Source organism: Otolemur garnettii, unplaced genomic scaffold, assembly GCF_000181295.1.
Source record: "Otolemur garnettii isolate 467f Iridium unplaced genomic scaffold, OtoGar3 scaffold00080, whole genome shotgun sequence".
NCBI classification, from domain to species: Eukaryota; Metazoa; Chordata; class Mammalia; order Primates; family Galagidae; genus Otolemur; species Otolemur garnettii.
Genome location: NW_003852475.1, coordinates 7,159,634 through 7,178,358, shown reverse-complemented (window position 1 = coordinate 7,178,358; position 18,725 = coordinate 7,159,634).

The window sequence follows — 18,725 nt, the reverse complement described above, 5'->3', positions numbered from 1 at the left end:
CCGGGCTGGATTCGAACCTGCCACCTTAGGTGTATGTGGCTGGCGCCTTAGCCACTTGAGCCACAGGCGCCCAGCCATTATCTAAAGTTTTAACATGACTGTGAGGTTGTTTGTCTCAGGAGATGCTGAGGAAGTAGTCACACGTAGATAATAAATGTTGCAATATTGGTAGAGTAAAGGTTATTTTGATAATATGTTGTTTTCTTTGATGGTTGTCTTAGATATTTTGTTAAAGTAAAAATTATCTTTATGTCGTCTAAACATTTTACAATTTTAGAGTGAAGCTGTTGTTAGAGTGAAGTCAGATAAAGTTAAAATTTTCTAGGTTTGTTTCCTGGTATTCCCATTATAAAACTTATTAGAAATATAACTGAGGCAGAACAGAATTGAGAAACAATTCTGTTCTCCAGAATCGCTGGCCTTCTGATAACAAAGCTTATTGGGACCTAAACTCTGTCTCTGCATATTATTGCCTGGACAGTGACAGGCAGATGACTTCTCTTCAGTGGTAACAGTCAAAATGTTCTACAAGACAATCAAGTTCTAAAACCTCACTTAAATAGGCATTTATGCATATAAATGCAGTTGTGATTTTAAAATATCAGAAATAGTATACAATGAAAAAAACTTGGAACCAGGTGATACCTAGGAGAAAACTCAGGAACTCAAATCATAGCATAGAAGTAAAACGGAAATTAAAAAAGTGAATATAGAGAGGGGGAGAGGGTAATTGCGTTATTTCCACTTAATATCACAGAAATTGCAGTGCACCTAATTGTGACCAACCCAGACAATGCTGAATGTTTATATTAATCAGCATCTCCTTGCAGTTGGGGAATAATGTGACATGAATGGAATAGATATTGACCATATTTGTAGATGAGTTCTGTTTTTAAAATGCACCCGTAATCAACAAACAAACCACTCCCAGAACGTTATGTGGGGAACCACACAGAGCCGAATTCTCTCACAGCCAATTTATCATATTTGGCTTCATCTTTCTCAATCTGTTCTGGAACACAATTGACCTGGCTTTGATTGCGCATTTAAAGGCGATCTGTTCTGACTAGGTCTCCCCAGCTGGGCAGAGAGATTTCCTGGCCTGAAGCCATGCAAAACAGGCAGCATCTCTATGTCTCTGCTTACAGATCTTCAGCAATTGTTTCCTAATATAAATGAGGAGGGGGCATCTTGGGGAGATATTTCTGCTATACATTCAGTGGCTTCTGGAGTTTGAGAGAGTTGTTGATAAGAGCAGCTTCAAAAGGAAATTTTTGTTACTCACTGCCCTTAGCTAGAAAAACAAGCCTGGCAAAAAAAAAAAAAAAAAAAAGAAAAGAAAAGAAAAACAAGCCTGGCACTAAATGCTTTCTGAAATGTAACACAAATATCTATCCGTTTTATCTTTTTGTGAATATTAAAATGTATCCCTTCTTGTCAAGTTGGTTTACTCAATAATCCCTCCACAAAAGATACTATTCTAATTATTGCACCTTGTTCATGCATGAAATGTCCTTCCACCACCCACTCTGGTTCTTTAAGGTGGTTCTTCCACCATAATTCCTCAAGAGTTGCTTCTTCCATGAAGCCTTCCTGGGTTTCCTTAGCAACAGCTACCTTGCCTACATCGTCAAGTCACTAAGAAGAGGTAACACTAACTGCTACTTTACGATGTATCACTTTGTATGATTGTCCAAATGTTTTTACTGAACGTCCCTGCACACCAGGTGCTGCGGAGGTGAAGGTGAGCAAGCGAGAGTAGGACTTCAGTCTCATGCAGTGCACAGACTAACACAGGAGAGCCACAGCAACCATATCAAACTATACCCTTCTGTCCCTGCTGAAATCTTAACTATACCTCTTATTTTGTACCTCGTATAGATAATCTTTTTATTTTTGGTACATTTGTTTACTATTCCCTAATTAAATTTTGTCTGTGTAAAGAATAAACAAAAATCAGACTCTCATTGACCATTGCTGTATTCCAGGTGCTGAGATATGTCACTTAGCAAATGTGATATAGCACATTACTAACACATGCTACTTCCAGTCCTCATTGCAATCCTGGAATTCAAGCATTATTGGCATTTTTTGCACATCAGGGATCTGAGTTCCAAAAGAAAAAAATCAATGACTTTCCTGGCCTGGTATGTCCATGGTGCCAGCCCAGAAGAATGCACTCCCTCTAAGTATTTTTTGAAAAAAGAAATGACTGACTTGGGGTGGTTGAAACCAGAAGTAGTACTCTAGCAACACATTAGTATACCATCACATCAATGGAAATTTAAAACAATTAAATTGAAAGCTTTTAAAATGTTTAAAAATAATGATAACAGCAAACAACACATAATCAGAGGAAATTCTTATCTTTTGTTTCTGCTGATGTTTTTAGAAGCCTAAATTTCTCTTCATTTCTCTTTCTCTTTTATTTTCTCAGGGTATTTGTCCAAGATTTCTTGCAGTAACTCAGGAATATATATCATATTTTATGAGAGCCTTTTGATCTAGGTTAAACATATTCAGTGGAGATGGATGTGATAAACTCTTCAAAACATGCTCAGTGTGTCATCTGATGGCACAAGTTTGTATAAAGATATCCTATTCTTTTATCTCCAAATTAGAGTTTAAGGAATACTTAGGAATTTTCAGAAGAGAGTGTCCTGGCAGTGAAATAATTTTCTATTAACGCATCCCAAAACCCTATCTGAAAGCATGGTCTCTCTCTTTCCTTTTATGCTGTAGTTTGATCTGGTATTAATCACCTAAGGTGCTAAAAAGGAGAATCCTAAAGACCCTATCGTGCTTTAGGCATAAAAAATTCAGAAAAAAAAATCAATACTCTTTATAACTTAGGAATATCTGTTTTTATTTCTTTGGATATTTATTCTTGTTGTGATTTGCTTTGGGGGGTTTAGTGGTCTGAAAAATCATTAATAACTAGTTGGATTTAGTAATTAGTCTTAATTGTAGGGCCATGCTGCAATCAAACTTAAGTCAAAGTAAGAGGTTTGAATAGATTGAAAGCCAGGAAGCAGAGACTGAAGACAGGGAATCAAGTATTCTATTCTATCCCTTTTCTTCTAACTGGGAAAACAACAATTTAAATCAGACAAAAATGATGGCAAAGGCAGGTCACTGCAGAACAGAGAACAGAAGAGAGATAGTATATCAAAGTGAAGAAAATGAGAGAAAAGACCTCACTTTCCTCATGTGTAAAATGGGGGGTAATAAAATAATAGTACTAATGTCAAGATCATCACATTGCAAAACTGGAGGACACCCACCATTCACACCATGATCAGCCATACGCTGTGGCCCCAACCTACTCACAGGTATTCTGCCAACACCAAATGAAGAACTATGCTACACATATAAAACAGAGTCTGCCTCTTAGTGAATGTTCACCTACCACTGGTTATTGACAAAATTACCTTTTTTTTTTTTTTTTTTTTTAGTATATATCCACTAGTGGGATTGTCGGATCAAATGGTATATATACTTTACGTTCTTTGAGGAAACTTCATACTATTTTTCATAGAGGTTATGCTAATTTGCAGGCCCACCAATAATGTATAAGCTTTCCTTTCTCTCCATATCTGTACCAGCATCTGTTTCCAAATTTTTGGAAATTTTAATAAAAACCATTCCAACTGGAGTAAAGTGATATCTCATTGTGGTTTTAATTTGCATTTGTAGCGTTTTTTTGTTCATTTGTTTTCCATTTCATTGAGTTCTGTTTTGACCTAGATATTTCTTTTCTCTGTTCTGTGTTTGGTTTTCTCTCCTTTTTCTTGTTCCTTGAGACATGTCATTAGAATTGTAATCTTTCTATCTTTTCGATGAAGACATTTAAGGCTATGAATTTCCCTCTTAGGGATGTCAGTAAAAACCTTGGGCTTTGTTTCTGGGTGTGTTGATGGTGATCTAGATCTGGATGTATGTCTTGGTTATAGGTATTATTAATGTGGCAGTTTTCTCAGTTGCTACTGATAGTCGTTTGTAGGCTGTAGCAGTGGTGAGGTATACGTGTGGGCAGATTTTTTTAGTGAGAGAGGATGGAGTTTTTTTAATTCTTTCTCTTTCCCCTTTGTGGTTTTCTTAACAATGTAAATTGCATTTATACACCTAGTTTAATCTCTGAGATAGTAAGTGGTGCTTGTAGGTAACAATCAACTATACTCTGTATGATGATTGACCTCCCTGTCAGTAGGTGGCACTTGTCGGAAGGAACAAGAAGTGCTTTGGGGCAGACATGTGATCAGCTCTAGCCCTTCAGGAGAAGCACTTAAATGCCCCAGAAGGTGGGTGGAACATCTAGGTGAGCCCTTATTCTCTGCTATAGCCAAGGCATTAGGGGAAGGAAGGCTGGACAGGACTGAGTTGGGTGAGCTTGCCCTCAGGTTGGTAAAATAGCTATTTTGGCAGGGGTCAAAGGTCTGCCTCCAGCTTCTGGGGTAAACCACCAAGAAGGGTTTGAAGTAGCCCCACACAGCTGGAAAGTTTGCTTGTGAAGGTGGGCTTGTCTAAGATTCATAATCTGGCTTTCAGGAGTTTTGCTCTCTTCTTCCCTCCCCTACTCTGTAGTCTTCTCTCCTTCCAGTACCTTCCAGCAGGCAGGAACTCAAACTAGCTGAGCTCTCCAGCATACCACTACAGCTGGGAGGTTCCCTGTCCAGATCCACCCTGGGCTGAGAGCCCATAATGTGCTCTCTTTTCAGTTCTTTCCAGGTGGGCTGCCTCACCTTCTGAAATTAATTCACAAAACTCCCCTCTGTGCCCCTGAGTGATGTGACCAAGTTTTAGGGGTATGGGATCTGACCTGTGGACCTGTCCCTGGGTCTCTGAAGATTAATCCTTGATGTGTTAGGGAGGAGCATGTTGGTTCCAAGTTGCTCATGGGGGCTTCTCAGGCAGGTTTCAGTCTCTCTGCTTCAGGATGTGCCCTGCTCTGATGGAGCAGCTGGGTGAGCAGCACCATAAAGGCTGGTGAGCAGGGAGCTCACAGTTCAAGCACGCCTTACTCTTCTGCAGGTCTCTAAGAGGTAGCGTTTGAACTCCTCTTTCTCTCAAGAAGCTCAGGCACCAGTAGGGGGAAAGCAGCAGTTCCCTGGCTCTCTGGGCAGCTATAGGCAAGTCAGGGAAAGAGGAGGAAAAGAATCTGCCCTGTTCTCCAGAGGGTAAGCTGCCCAGAATGTCCAGGCTCTGAGGTTACACAAATCCCCCAGAACCCTCTGGCACCCTATGGCTCTTACAGTCTGGGCTGGATTGGGAAAATGTTTTTGTGGAAATGCTCAGGATGACAACTGAGGGGCTGAAGCCCCCTGGGGAGGACAAAGGTGTACTGTGGGTGGAGAAGCAATATGACACCTGCCACCTTGGTTTGGGTCTGTGTGAGGGGAAGCACCCCACGAGGGCTGGTGGCCTGGTACTTTATCCTCAAGATGCTCCCAGTTCACTGGTCAGCAGCTTTTGACCTTATGATGACCAGAGGCTTCCAGTAGCTTGGGAGCTTGCTGGCTACCAGAAATGTGAGGAAGGGAGGAACTGCTCCGCCTACCTTTTTCTCTGGACTCCAAGCCTCTTGCGGATTGTCCTCTGCCAATATCTTGCTCCCTATTCTGCTCCACAATGTCTTCCCACAGAATCTCTTGTAGGCTCTGGCATTTTTTCCCTTAGAATTACATCCAATTTATGATTGTTTTCTTTCTTTTTTATCTAAAATATTTTCTTCTTTCTGAGACAATCTGGCAGCCAGTATATTTGGTCAGACTTCTTGTCTCTATTTTGACACTTTTTTGTTTAGAGACCTACTAAATCATCTTCATCTGAGTCACTTGCTCTAGGCGTTTATATCTTTTCATTCCCACCATATCCTCTTAACCTGGATGTTTTTGCCTAGTTCAGCCATCACTCAACTCTCAGGGCCTCCTGGGAACCCTGGGGTATCTCATTCTGGTCAGGTTCATGCTGCTGAACAGTGCTCCTCAGTTCCGCCTGCTCAGCAGAATCTCTCACCTGTGGAGATTTTCAGAATATCCAGGGGCAGAGCCCAGGCACCTGAAGTTTTCAAGCATTCTGAAAATGATTCTGTGGGGCAGCCTGAGTTACAAATTACTGCTTCAAGAGCAAATTCCCTAAATGTTGATGTTTGAACAAAATCTACCTGTGACACATTAGTTCAGTAGGAGAAAAAAATTACAGACAGCCATTTCTGTGTTATTCCTTTACAAATACTGGAAGAAAGTGTGTTTACCTTTACAGAATCCCACACCCCTTGGTGGCAAAACAATAAAGGCAGCAACAGCAACCAAGCTTACCTCCTCAAGTCCTCAGGCCAAAATGTGCAGAACTCAGAAGTATCTTGTTACTTTAGTTTTTTTAGAGGAAGTTAACATTTTAACATTCTCAAGGTTCATAAATTTATTATTATAAATAGTATTGCAAATGACTGGTTTATTTTTATACTAAATTTTGAAGTTTTTGTATTTGTTCATTTTCAGTTATGCTTTTCTGCCACTCCCATAACATATCCTGGTGAGCTGCTCATTGATTTTTCATTGGTACATACAGAGGATGATTTGGAACAAGTCCTGTTATGACTGAGAAAAAGTCGAAAACTTGTTGATTTAAGATATCTGTTTGATTTCCAAGCCAGATCTAGCTGGCAATTTATGACAGTGCCTGCTGACAGAATGCCCACTGTGCACTTACAATACTGGGGAGAATGAAAAACTATTTGCCTCCCAGTGTTACAGCTGAAGAAATGAAAACTGTCAGAACCACCAAACTAAGTTCTTCTTCCAAGTAGACAAGGTACCAATATGAAAAACCCCAAATAAGAAAATCAATCATTTCTCACTCTAAGGCCAGGTATAGTGGCTCACCTCTGTAATCCTATCACTCTGGAATGTGAAGGTGGGAAGATCCCTTGAGATCAGGAGTTTGAGATCAGCTTGTTCAAGAGTGAGACTCATCTCTACTGAAAATACAAATTTTTGCTGGGTGTTGTATCTGTAATCAGAGGTACTTCAGAGACTGAGGAATTTGAGGTTGTTATGAGCTAGGCTGAGGTCACTGCATTCCAGTCTGGGCAACAGAGTGAGACAGAATTTTAAAATTTCTCACTTTAAAATTCTTATTTTTCCACCAATGAGTAACCAGCATTGCACATAGAGTCTGACACATTGCCAAACATTGCTACATTCTAATATTGAAGAATATCAAGTGAATATTGAATTAATTCATAAATAAACTACTTCTGAGAAAATGTTAGTAAGACTAAAAGAAAATAATTTACATGGATTTTTATCATAATTTATATATAATTACCATTTATGTGGCTCTTTTGTTACAAAAGATAGTTTAGGTTAATAAAATGCGGGATAGCAGAGTAGTTAGCAGCATGAATGTGATTAAGAATGCTGGGTTCGACATTCATTAAATTGATGACTACAGGCAAATTGTTTAACCTCCTTGAACTTCATGCTTCACACTGAATAGACATCAGTTTCATAATCACAAAAATATTAATAAACTTTAGAAGTAAAAAGTGTGCTTCATGTAGTGAAGTCATATTCCCTAAGGTAAAAGGATGGGCTCTCATTTCTAAAATAGCATATAAATAAGACAAGGTGTTAGAATTACAAAATGTGTAATTTATTTGGAAAATGAACTATTGACCAAAAATGAAGGAACAGCACTGGAAAATTATTTTTCCTAAAATATAGAATAAAAGAAAAAAATTAAAGGAGGAAATGTGGCCAATTGAGAAATACATTTCTAGAATTAAAATAGTAACTTCTGTAATTATAAAGATATCATAAAGAAAAATTATCTAACTAATAGTACTTTGGCCGGATGGATATAAGATTCTTTGGGGCTGATTTGTCTTCTATGTGCCCTAAGAAGACCTCATCTGTTGCTCTGGGAGCCTCTGGACATGGAATCACAGAAGTATTTTACAGATGAAGGAATGCTTAGGGAACTGGAAATAGGCCAGCTGTATCTCTGGATTTGCATAGACTTAGGAACCTTGAGGGAGAGGGAAAAAAATCCAGTGCTTCACTGGAGTTCAGACATGGACAGACTTGGAAGAAACAGTGGGGCCCCTGAGATAGTCAGATGAGGAAATGGTCTGGCATCCTGGGCCACGCTGAGCAGCTGGTCTGGGGTATTAAGGAAAGAGGACATCCAAAGTCAGCAGAGAAGAGGGTATGAGACAGGTAAGATTAAAAAGTAAATTCTAACTAAAGGCACCAAACAGAACACATCCATTTAGTTCTGTTCTTCCTTACACAATTAATGGAATTTAAAACTATTTTTAATTTTAAAGGCTAACATCATAGGTCAAAAATAGTGTGAAAGAAAAGTATTAGAAACACAAATTAAGAAAAGCACATGAAATCGTAATAACTTCCTCAACAGATTAGAGAAAGCTGAATCCTAAGCTGATTGTGTTAAAGCTGTGAGGAAAACAGATTTCTATGTCCCAGAAAAGGCTCAGGAAAAGATAGCTCCAGATGTAACCAGAAACAAAAAGATGAGTTTAAAGTGTTTTTAAAAAATAAATATTCTCCAAATCCTATCTTCAACTCCATACAGATGAGAAATTTTCCTTCCTTACTTTTAGAATCTATAAAACAGAGGGTCTCTGGACTGGAGAATATTAGACATTCTAGAAATGCATAATGGAAATGCATAATCACCACAAAGAGATTAAGTTAAAGGTCCACTGAATTTTGAAAGCAGTGCTTTCCGGCTTATATCACTAGTCAACTTTACTACAACTATGGAAACAAGGCATATAGACTCCATGGGAGAGATTGGAAGAATCTTTTCTGAGCCTTCTGAATAAGACAAATGAGAAGTACTAATGGTATTGACCTTGGATTCTTAAGAAAATGGTCAAGGAAAACCAACTTTCAGTGGAGCTCAGAGTTGACATCTCCAACATGTTGACTATAGTCAGCTTGTCAGTGACCCATTGTTTAATATGAACTGACAGCCAAGTACCACTTTACCATTAGGAAGAACTCTTAACATGGAAATCTGACACCAAAACTTATAAAAACTAAGCAATTTGGAAAAAAATATCAGAGATGCTATAGGTGAAGAAAAATAAAAAAATAAAATCATACTCATAGAAAGATAAGAGAACACTATTTCATCAATAAACTAAAATAGGATGATAGCTTGTATAACATAGCAGTATAACATGAACAAAAATCTAATATAAGGCTTGGAAGACAAAATTAAAAAAATCTTTCAGAGAGTAAAGGAAAAAAAATGTAGAGAGATGAAAGATAGAATTAAAAAGATAAGAAGAGAAGATCAGTCTCTGAGGACCCAAATTTGAATAATGGGCCCTTCATAGAAAGAGAGACAGAGTGAAAATGAGAGGGAGGAGAGAGAAAGAGACATGTCGGTGTGGGGGAGGAAGGAAAGAAGGAAGAGAGGGAGGGAATAATGAAGAAAACAAGTGAAAAAGAAAGAAAAAGGAGGGGAAAAAAGGAGGGAATGATAAAATAAATAATTCAAGAAAAATTTTCCGGTACTGAGGGCTGTTTTTCTAGCATAAAAAACCTAATTGAGCATAGTGTTTAAGCATACACCCACATAAAAGGCACAACATCATGAAATGCTAGATACAAATAAGATAATATAAAGCATCCAGAGGATGCAAACCAAAATAAGATGTCACAAAGGAAAAAACTCAAGATGACTTAAGTTAGCCACAGCATTTATAGCTAGATGACAGCAGACCAATGCCTTCAAAAGGTGAAGGAAAACAACTTAGACATCTACACTTAAACTCAGAGCATTATGATGCTTAATAAAAATAACCTTTCAGGTATTTAATGTCAGCAATATTTTACCTTCCATGCACATTTCCTCAGGAAACTACTGGGGGAAAAGCTGTAACCCAAGAGAAAATATGCCATGGAACTCAGTCAAGAGGAAGATCATCCCAAGAGAGAAAGGAAGGGAGATCCCAGAATATGCTCGGATGTAGGATAAGAGAAGAGGATTAGAGAAGACTGGAGCAGGCGGGAAGGCTCCAATGGAGGCAACCCAAGAAGATGATACTGAATGACTACTAATCACCTTTGTACAGAGAGAAGATTTAAATAATTGGGGCAAAGTTTGTGGTTAGACTAGACATAAGTGCATACAAAATTAAATAAAAATATGAGATAATTATTTACCCTAGGAAAACATAATATATAGGAAAGAAAAAGTAATCATAGTTATTCATATATATTAACCATCAAAAATCATTTATAATAGTCATGTTAGTGTAAACACTGAATATTTAACCGGGGTTTTGATGCACTATATTAAAGCGGTAAGAGAATAGAAAATATGAGAGTCATAGCATTATTGTTACCACAAAAAAATTGAGAAATGGTAAAGTAACCATTACATTTAGAAAAACAGAAACACTATGAATGGAAAAAAATAGAAATAGAGAAAAGGTTAAAATTAGAAACATAAAATTTAAAAATAAGAATAAATACCAAAGGATTCTAATCAAATAGATTTTAAAGAGTTTTGTTGTGGGTATCCTGGTATGTAACAGGGCAGTGGATAAGCATAGTATTATTTTTTTTATCAATAAATTTTATAAAGTTTTTCAAACTATGTATCTTTGAGAAAAATAAAACCTCAGTTAAAAAGTAGTAGAAAGAGAAGGAGCAGAAAAATGGATAAAGCTACACCATTAAAAATCACTATATATATATTTAAAAAATATGAGAAGAATAAAACAGAATTTCTAGAAATAAAAGAGTCATTTAGCGAATTTCAAAATACAGCAGAAACTTTTAACAATAGACTAGATGAAGTTGATGAAAGAATTTCAGAGCATGATGACAAGGCTTTTTAATTAACTTAGTCAAAAATGTATGTATAAAAAAATTATCAAGAAGAACGAGCAATCTTTTTAAGAAATATGTGACCATGTAAAGTGAATAAATATAAGAATCATAGGTATCCCTAAGGGAAAAAATAAAAAGCTAAAATCATGGGAAATTTATTTGAGGGAGTAATTGAAAAAAGTACTATTTATTTTAACATTCAGATATAAGAAAGTCATTGAACATCTAGAATATCCATTCCAAATAGGACATCACCAAGACACATAGTCATTAATGTGGCCAAAGTTAAAGGGAAGGATGAAACGCTACAACTGCATGATGAAAGCCTCAAGTAACTTGCAAGAGAAAACCCATCAGAATGACAGATTCCTCAACAGAAACTTTGGATATGAGGGTTGGGGGCCCATTGTTAATCCTTCTAAACAGTCTTCTTAAACAAAATAACTGCCAGCCAAGAATTTTGTACCCTGAAAAAATGTTTCATAAATGAACAAGCAAACAATAAGGTCACCACTAGATTTACTCTATAAAATATATAGCACTCTTTGAAAGTGTTCTCTATATGGAACAGCACAATTGATACCCACCAGTAAAAACATCCAAAAGTTAAAACTCACAGCTCTTACAATAATAATGAAAGGAACAAAGCAAAGCAAATCGTTAAGAATCAATGTGATGAACAGAACAGTATAGCTCACATATCAATATTAGCACTGAATGTCATTAGTCTTAATGCTCTATTTAAAAGTTACAGATTACCTCCTTCATGTTTACATGGATGGAACTGGAAAATGTTCTTCTTAGCAAAGTATCACAAGAATGGAAGAAAAAGTATCCAATGTACACAGCCCTATTATGAAACTAATTTATAGTTCTAGAATGGAAGAAAAAGTATCCAATGTACACAGCCCTATTATGAAACTAATTTATAGTTCTCAAATGAAAGCTACAACTTAATTCTAGCCTAAGAATAGGGGAGGGGGTGCAAGAGGGGAGGGGAGAAGGGCGGATGGGTGGTGGGAGGGTGACTGGAAAGATCACCTATATGATCTAACAAGGGTACAAGTGAACTTTTCTAGAACTAGAGTATAAATGTTTTAACACAATAACTAAGTAAATGACACAAAGTCTATGTTAACCAATTTGATGAAAATATTTCAAATTGTATATGAAAACACTACACTGTACCCCATGTTTGCATTAATGTATACAGCTATCATTTAATATAAAAAAAAGTTACAGATTGAGTAAACACAAACTAAATATATTCTGTCTCCAAGAAACCTATTTAAATTCACAACGATTCTTATAAACTCCAGGTAAAGAGGCAAAAAATATATATATATTATATAAAAATATATGAATATATTTATATATACTATAACTATATTGTGTATTATATATTAATAATAAATAACTATTATTACATATAATATATATAATTATTTATTATCATTATTTAATTTAATGATCAAATATATTATTTATATATTACATATAAAATATACAACTACATATTATAATGTAATGTATTATATATATATATATTTCATGCAACTACAAAGGGAAACCAAAAGTAAGCCAGAGTAGCTATTCTTAGGTCAGATAAAATATGAAAAATTCTTGCAACTTAAAATATATCTTCCACAATTTTCTAGACATTGAATGTCTCTCATTCTTGACTTCCTACTATGAAATGTCTAAGACACATGCATATAATTAGCAAGACATGGTACAGTAACTAACAGCCTGAGTCTTAGATGTAATCAGGCTGCAAGTGAAATGCCAGACGCACTACTTTCTTGTTTACAACCTTACAATATGGTCTTTAAATGAAGTCTTTGCTTGTCCTTGGGAGAAAAGGTACAGTAATACCAAAAAGTTAGATTGCTTTAAGGACTATAAATTATGTATGCACTGTGTCTGGCATACAGAAAATGTTAAATAAATACTAGCTATTAGTGCATTTTCAGAGAAAAATTACAGTAAAAACAGGGTAAAAGAACTAAGCTGTGTTGTGCTACCCCAGCTCTGTGTTCTTATATAAACTGTGCAATTCACCAAGCTCACAGAGGTGGTATCTGGTAGAGGTTGGATTTGAATATAGGCATGTTGACTTTAAAGACCATGTGCTTTTCACTAAAAATTCCTAACCTGAAATCTGGTAGGGAACCATTAAAGATTAGTCCCTTAGATCAAAATCCCTTCTCTTTCTCTGATCTCCACACATTACTGAGAAAGGAAGAATCCTTTGAGAATTTGTACAGCAGAGAGAAAATATTTGATTAGAAGAAGGAAGTAAGCAAATCCCCAGGAAATTTGGCACTACATAAAAGATCTAACACAGGGGACCCCAGATACCAGATGAAAACATGTGAGCCTGTCCAGATGCCAAAGAGAGTGGGGAAGATGAAGAGGAAAAAAATGAAGAGGGAGTTTAGAGCTACAGAGATGTACTAAAGGGCCCATGCAATCTCAATGCTTCCTCCCAGTCAAATGTTTAAATTGTAATCATATTGGAAGTCTTAACATCTTATTATTAGCATTTATTTACAACATTGAAATTTAGTTTATTCTAATAATTAATACTTAGGAATACCAGTCATGGAAACTACATGCTCTTATTTTCTATAGAGAGTAGAAAGAACATATATACAGTCTCTGTCTTCAAAGAATTTATCAGGTGATACTTCTGATAAGACATTCTCAGATAAAAATGATACTAACAATACACTGCAATGTTTGAGAAGTATCTAATGAGTGGCATTCACAATATCTATGGAAAGAAATCAGAAAGAAAGATATGACTGTCTATTGGATAAATAAGGGAAAATTTCATTTGAGTTAGTTTTTGGAAATAGATTTGATTTGAACTCATAAAAGCAGAGAGTGGAATGATAGTTGCCGTTGGCTAAAGGGTAGGGAAAATGGGTGGATTTTGGTCAAAAGATATAAACTTTCAAATATAAGTAAGTTCTGGGGATCTAATGTACAGTATGGAAGGCGTTAGATGTGTTAATTAATTTTATTATAGTAATTATTATAAATATATATTTATATCACATCACTGTATTACACATCTTGAAAAAGTACAATTTTTTTCAAGTAATATTTTAAAATAAAAAAATTTATTTGAACAGAAATAAATGAAGAAACAGGATTTTGAATAAGGCAAAATAAAGAATTTCTGAGCATGAGAATGCCAAAGTGTGTTGGACGAACAGTGATGGGCTTTTACTGGAGGTGAGGATCAAGAAGATATAAAAGATAAGGCTGGAGAAAATAGGTTGTTGCTGAACAGTAAAAAACTTTGAATATCAGGGTAGAGATGTTGAACTCTCTCTTCTCATAAAAAGGAGCCATTAAGGTTTGGGTTTTATTTGTTTGTTGTTTTAGTTAAAGAATGATGATAAAAACTCTTCAAAACTCCATTCCTCCTTAGTTCTCCTCAGTTTGATCTATAGTTTCAAAATGCTATCTATCCCAATATAAATCCCAGAAAGCTTTTTAAAAATAGATACATGTACTGACATGTTGATTCTAAAATTTACATGGAAACTCAAAGGAACTAGAATAGGCAATTCTGAAACTCTGAAAAAGAAAAGAACAAAGTTAGAGGCCTCACTTTATCGCTTATAAGACTTATTCTAAAGCTACAGTAAGCAAGGCAATATTGTATTGTCAAAAGGACAGACACACAGATGAATCACACAGAATAGAAAGCTCAGAAATAGATTCACATGAATATAGCCAACTTATTTTTGATAAAAGCTCAAAGGCAATTCAATGGAGAAAACCTTTTCAACAAATAGTGCCAGAATAATTGGACATCCATATAGGAAGGAGACAAACCTCCAAATGTTCATAGATATAAAGGTAACATATAAAAGTATAAAACTCTTCTAGGACAATTCTGTGTTGCATTGATTCTGTCAAAGTGATTCTAGGTACAATACTCAGAGTACAATCCATTAAGGAAAATACTAGTAATTAGGACTCCATCAAAACTTTAAACTTTTGCTTTGTGAAAGGCACTGTTGAAAGAATGAACAGACATCCCACAGAAAAGGAGTGAATATTTGTAATTTCCCTATCTGATGAAAAGCATGTACCAAATATAAACACTCCCAAACTCAATAAATGAACAATAGCAACAAAAACCCAGTGCCATATACATGTGAGAACTAGGCAAGACATTTAAACAGACACTTTACCAAAGAAGATCTGTGGATGGAAAATAGGCACATGAAAAGTGTGCTGCGTTTTGTTAATCTTCAGGGAAATGCAAATTAAAAACACAGTGAGATGCTACTATGCCAAAAATAGAATGATTTAAAATTTAATTTTACTTCTTAAATTGAAAAATAAAATTGTATGTATGCATTACCTCACATATTTAAAATTTTTGGTATTTTTGGTGGTCAGAACACTTACCTTCTACTCTCTCAGAGATAAATGTTTAAAGAACATTTAAATCTGATAATATCAAATGTTGATAAGAAGGAAAAACATTTGCGTATCTCATGCACTGCTGGTAGGAATTTAAAATTGTACAGATATTTGGAAAACAGTCAATTTCTTTTAAAATTAAGAATACACTTAGCATATGACTCAGTAATTCCCCTATAAGGTATTTATTCAAGTGAATTGGAAAACATACAGTCACGCCACTTTATTCATAATTACCAAAAACTGGAAAGAAACTAGATGCCCTTTGACAACAGAATGGATAAACAAACACAAAGCAGTTGTAAAATATAATGCAGGAAGTACTTATTGATTCATACAGTAATATGGATGAAAGTTAAACGAATTTGGCTAAGTCAAAGACATCTGGAAAAGAGAAAACTGCTTGGATGGGAAACAGATCAGTGTTTAACAGGGTTTGGGATTGTGGAGATGGGCTGTCTATAAAGAGAGTATAAGAAAATTATGAGGGATTAAAACTGTTTTTTTGTGATACATGACTATATATATTAGCCAAGTCCCATGACACTATACATAACAAAGAGGGAATTTTACAGCATACAAAAGCAAACAAAACGTGCACACATGCACACACACAAACATACAACCCCACCCAAACCAAATAAAACACACACACAAAAACAAAACCCGTTTCTAGTCCCACATGATTTTCATTTTCTCTAGTCAGAAATATTCTAAATATAATTAAGAACACTAGAAAAGTTGGTCTGTGTCTTACCAAGTCAAATATATAGATCCAACTCAACTCAAAACCTTAACAAGTAAAAACTGGATATCTCTATTGTGTACAACATGATTTACTCCCCATTATTTCTTTCCCATGATCAATGAAGAGGAAAAACCCCAGACATATTTAGCTCTACCCAGGGCCTACCTTAATTTCTCCTCTGTGTAGAAAGGCACAGCTACTACGTGACTCTCTTTGTGCCCCTCAGAGTGTATTTTGGATCACACCAGTCCAAAAAGAGGTCCAAAACTTAAGGGATTTAAATAGTTCTTGATTAAATCATTATGTTTCCCCAGACTTAACTGAGCTCAGAATTCCTTGGAGCTTATTTCCTAAAATAATAGGCTTTGAGAAACACTTATAGAAGTTGAAATGCAGTTTTGCACTTTGTATAATACTTAAACTATTAATTTGGAATCAGAAAAGGTGTTGAGGTCCTGAAGAATTTGAGAGGTTTAGATAAATTGTTCTTACTGCCAATTTAGAGATCATGGGATGTTCATGAACTCCGTTTATACTGTGGAAATTTTACAAAACCACAGTCTACATAGTTCGGTCCCAGAGAGGAGACACAATTTAAAAACCCAAGACGTGCAACTAAGACTAATTGCAAAATAACTCAGGTGTTTAATTTTTGTGCAATGAATGGGATATATAGTCTGTATAATGTTTTTTAAAAATTTCCTTTTTTCCCTTTCCACCACATTTATACTAAAACTACTTCGACCTCTCTCTTTTGAGCAGCTTCTGGAAAGCTCCTCCATCCCTCACTGCCTTGTGTTTCCTTTGGTTCTGCTTCACTCCCCATTTATCCTTAAATCACCATCACTGTAGTCTAAGAAATCCAATCAATAAGTTAAGACTTTCATTAGGGAGAAAAAGGGTGAGTGGGTGCAGGCAGTATCAGCAGAGCCAGGCAGAATTTTCCTCAGCAGATTGATGAAGGGCAAGTCATGAAATACTCATGTGGTAATATTTATTCCATTACATACTAGAAAAAGGCAAAACTGTCTAAAGTAAGAGATTTTAGGTGCAAATTATCAGACAATTGACATTAATGGGAATGAGGGGCTCAGGGATTATTAACTGATTGTATCATTATGACCAATTTAAGCTGTGCATGAAAGAAGAGATAGCTAGGGTGCAGGTGTGTGCCTGCAGTCCCAGCTACTTGGGAGGCTGAGGCAGGAGATGGCTTCAGCCCAAGAGTTCAAGGCCATTGTGTGTCATGACTGCACCTGTGAATGGCCACTGAACTCCAGCCTGGGCAACTGAGAAGACTTTCTAGAGAGCAATGGCCGCTATAGAGCTTGTGCCTTGTGGATCAGCTCTTCCTCTTTGACCAACTCTGGCCCACGCAGAATTACACATGGGAAAACATACTGTAAAATGTGGGCCCTAGCATGATGAAGTTACACAGAGTAGCCCACACAGGGGTCATTAGTCAAATGAAGAAACAGAACATATTTCCTTTGTGGTTGAAAACGGCATTCACATGATTAGGACCTGACAAGCTTTGGGAAGATTCTCATTCAGTATCAGACATTATGTTAGATTTTCTCCTTCTCTCTCTCTCTCCCCACCTCCCTACTTCCCCACCACACACCTCCACCCCTACCCATTTCTGCAGGCATAAATAAATAGAAATAATAATAATAAAAGAAAAATGGAGAGAAGTTTGGGAAGATCTGCAAACATCCAAAATGCAAACATCAATACAGTTGGAGACAATGCTGTGTAATGCTTAGGAGAGAATGCTCCAGGGTTTCTGGATCCAAATCTTGGGTCCTGTCACATGATAGCTATGTGATCTTGGGTAAAATACTTGATACTTCTAATTTTTAGCTTTGTCATTGCAAATTTCAGCCAACATCTATCTTATTGTATTGTTTATTGATAATATAGGTATAGCATCTGAGGTTAAAAAAATAAATAGCTAATTTAGGAACAATAAAAGATAAGCAAGATTTCTGCTTCTATCTTTAAACATAATGCCAAAATAGAATGTTTTAAAAGTATAGTTACATACTTTTAATTAGTTTTTTCTTTCATTTTAATCAAAATATTCATATCTATCAATATTTAATAAAATACTGATAACTAAGTTACAGTCCCTAATCAAGATATTCAATTTTTAAAATTATAATCTGAAACAGAATACAACCTGAAGTGAGTATTAAATGGCATAAATAACTTCAAGGGACTGAATAAACAATTAGAAATAATTGAGTTAAAGGTATAAGTTGTATTTTAAAAACTTAAAGATAACATAGGGCATTTTATTTCCCCATCAATTGCTAAATCTGTTTGCCTACCTTAAGTTTCTGTTAACTACAGTCTCACAATCCAGACTTTTGCCTAAGTTAATGTCAACACATTAGGCCCATCTCTTCATTACTTCCCAATAATCAATAGTGATTTGCTTCTTTTGGCTCTTCTCTTATAGCTATTTGTCCTAAATGGGGCAACTGTTCATTTTGCGACAGTGAGATCCTTTTACTCTTTGACTGTGTCTCCTGTTGATACCGGAAAAGTGGTGCCCCAGCCAGCTCAGCCTAGCAGAGCTTGGGAACCTGCCACCCCTGTCTTGGTGGCAGCAGCCAGCAGAGGAACCGGCAGATTGGAGCAAGTGG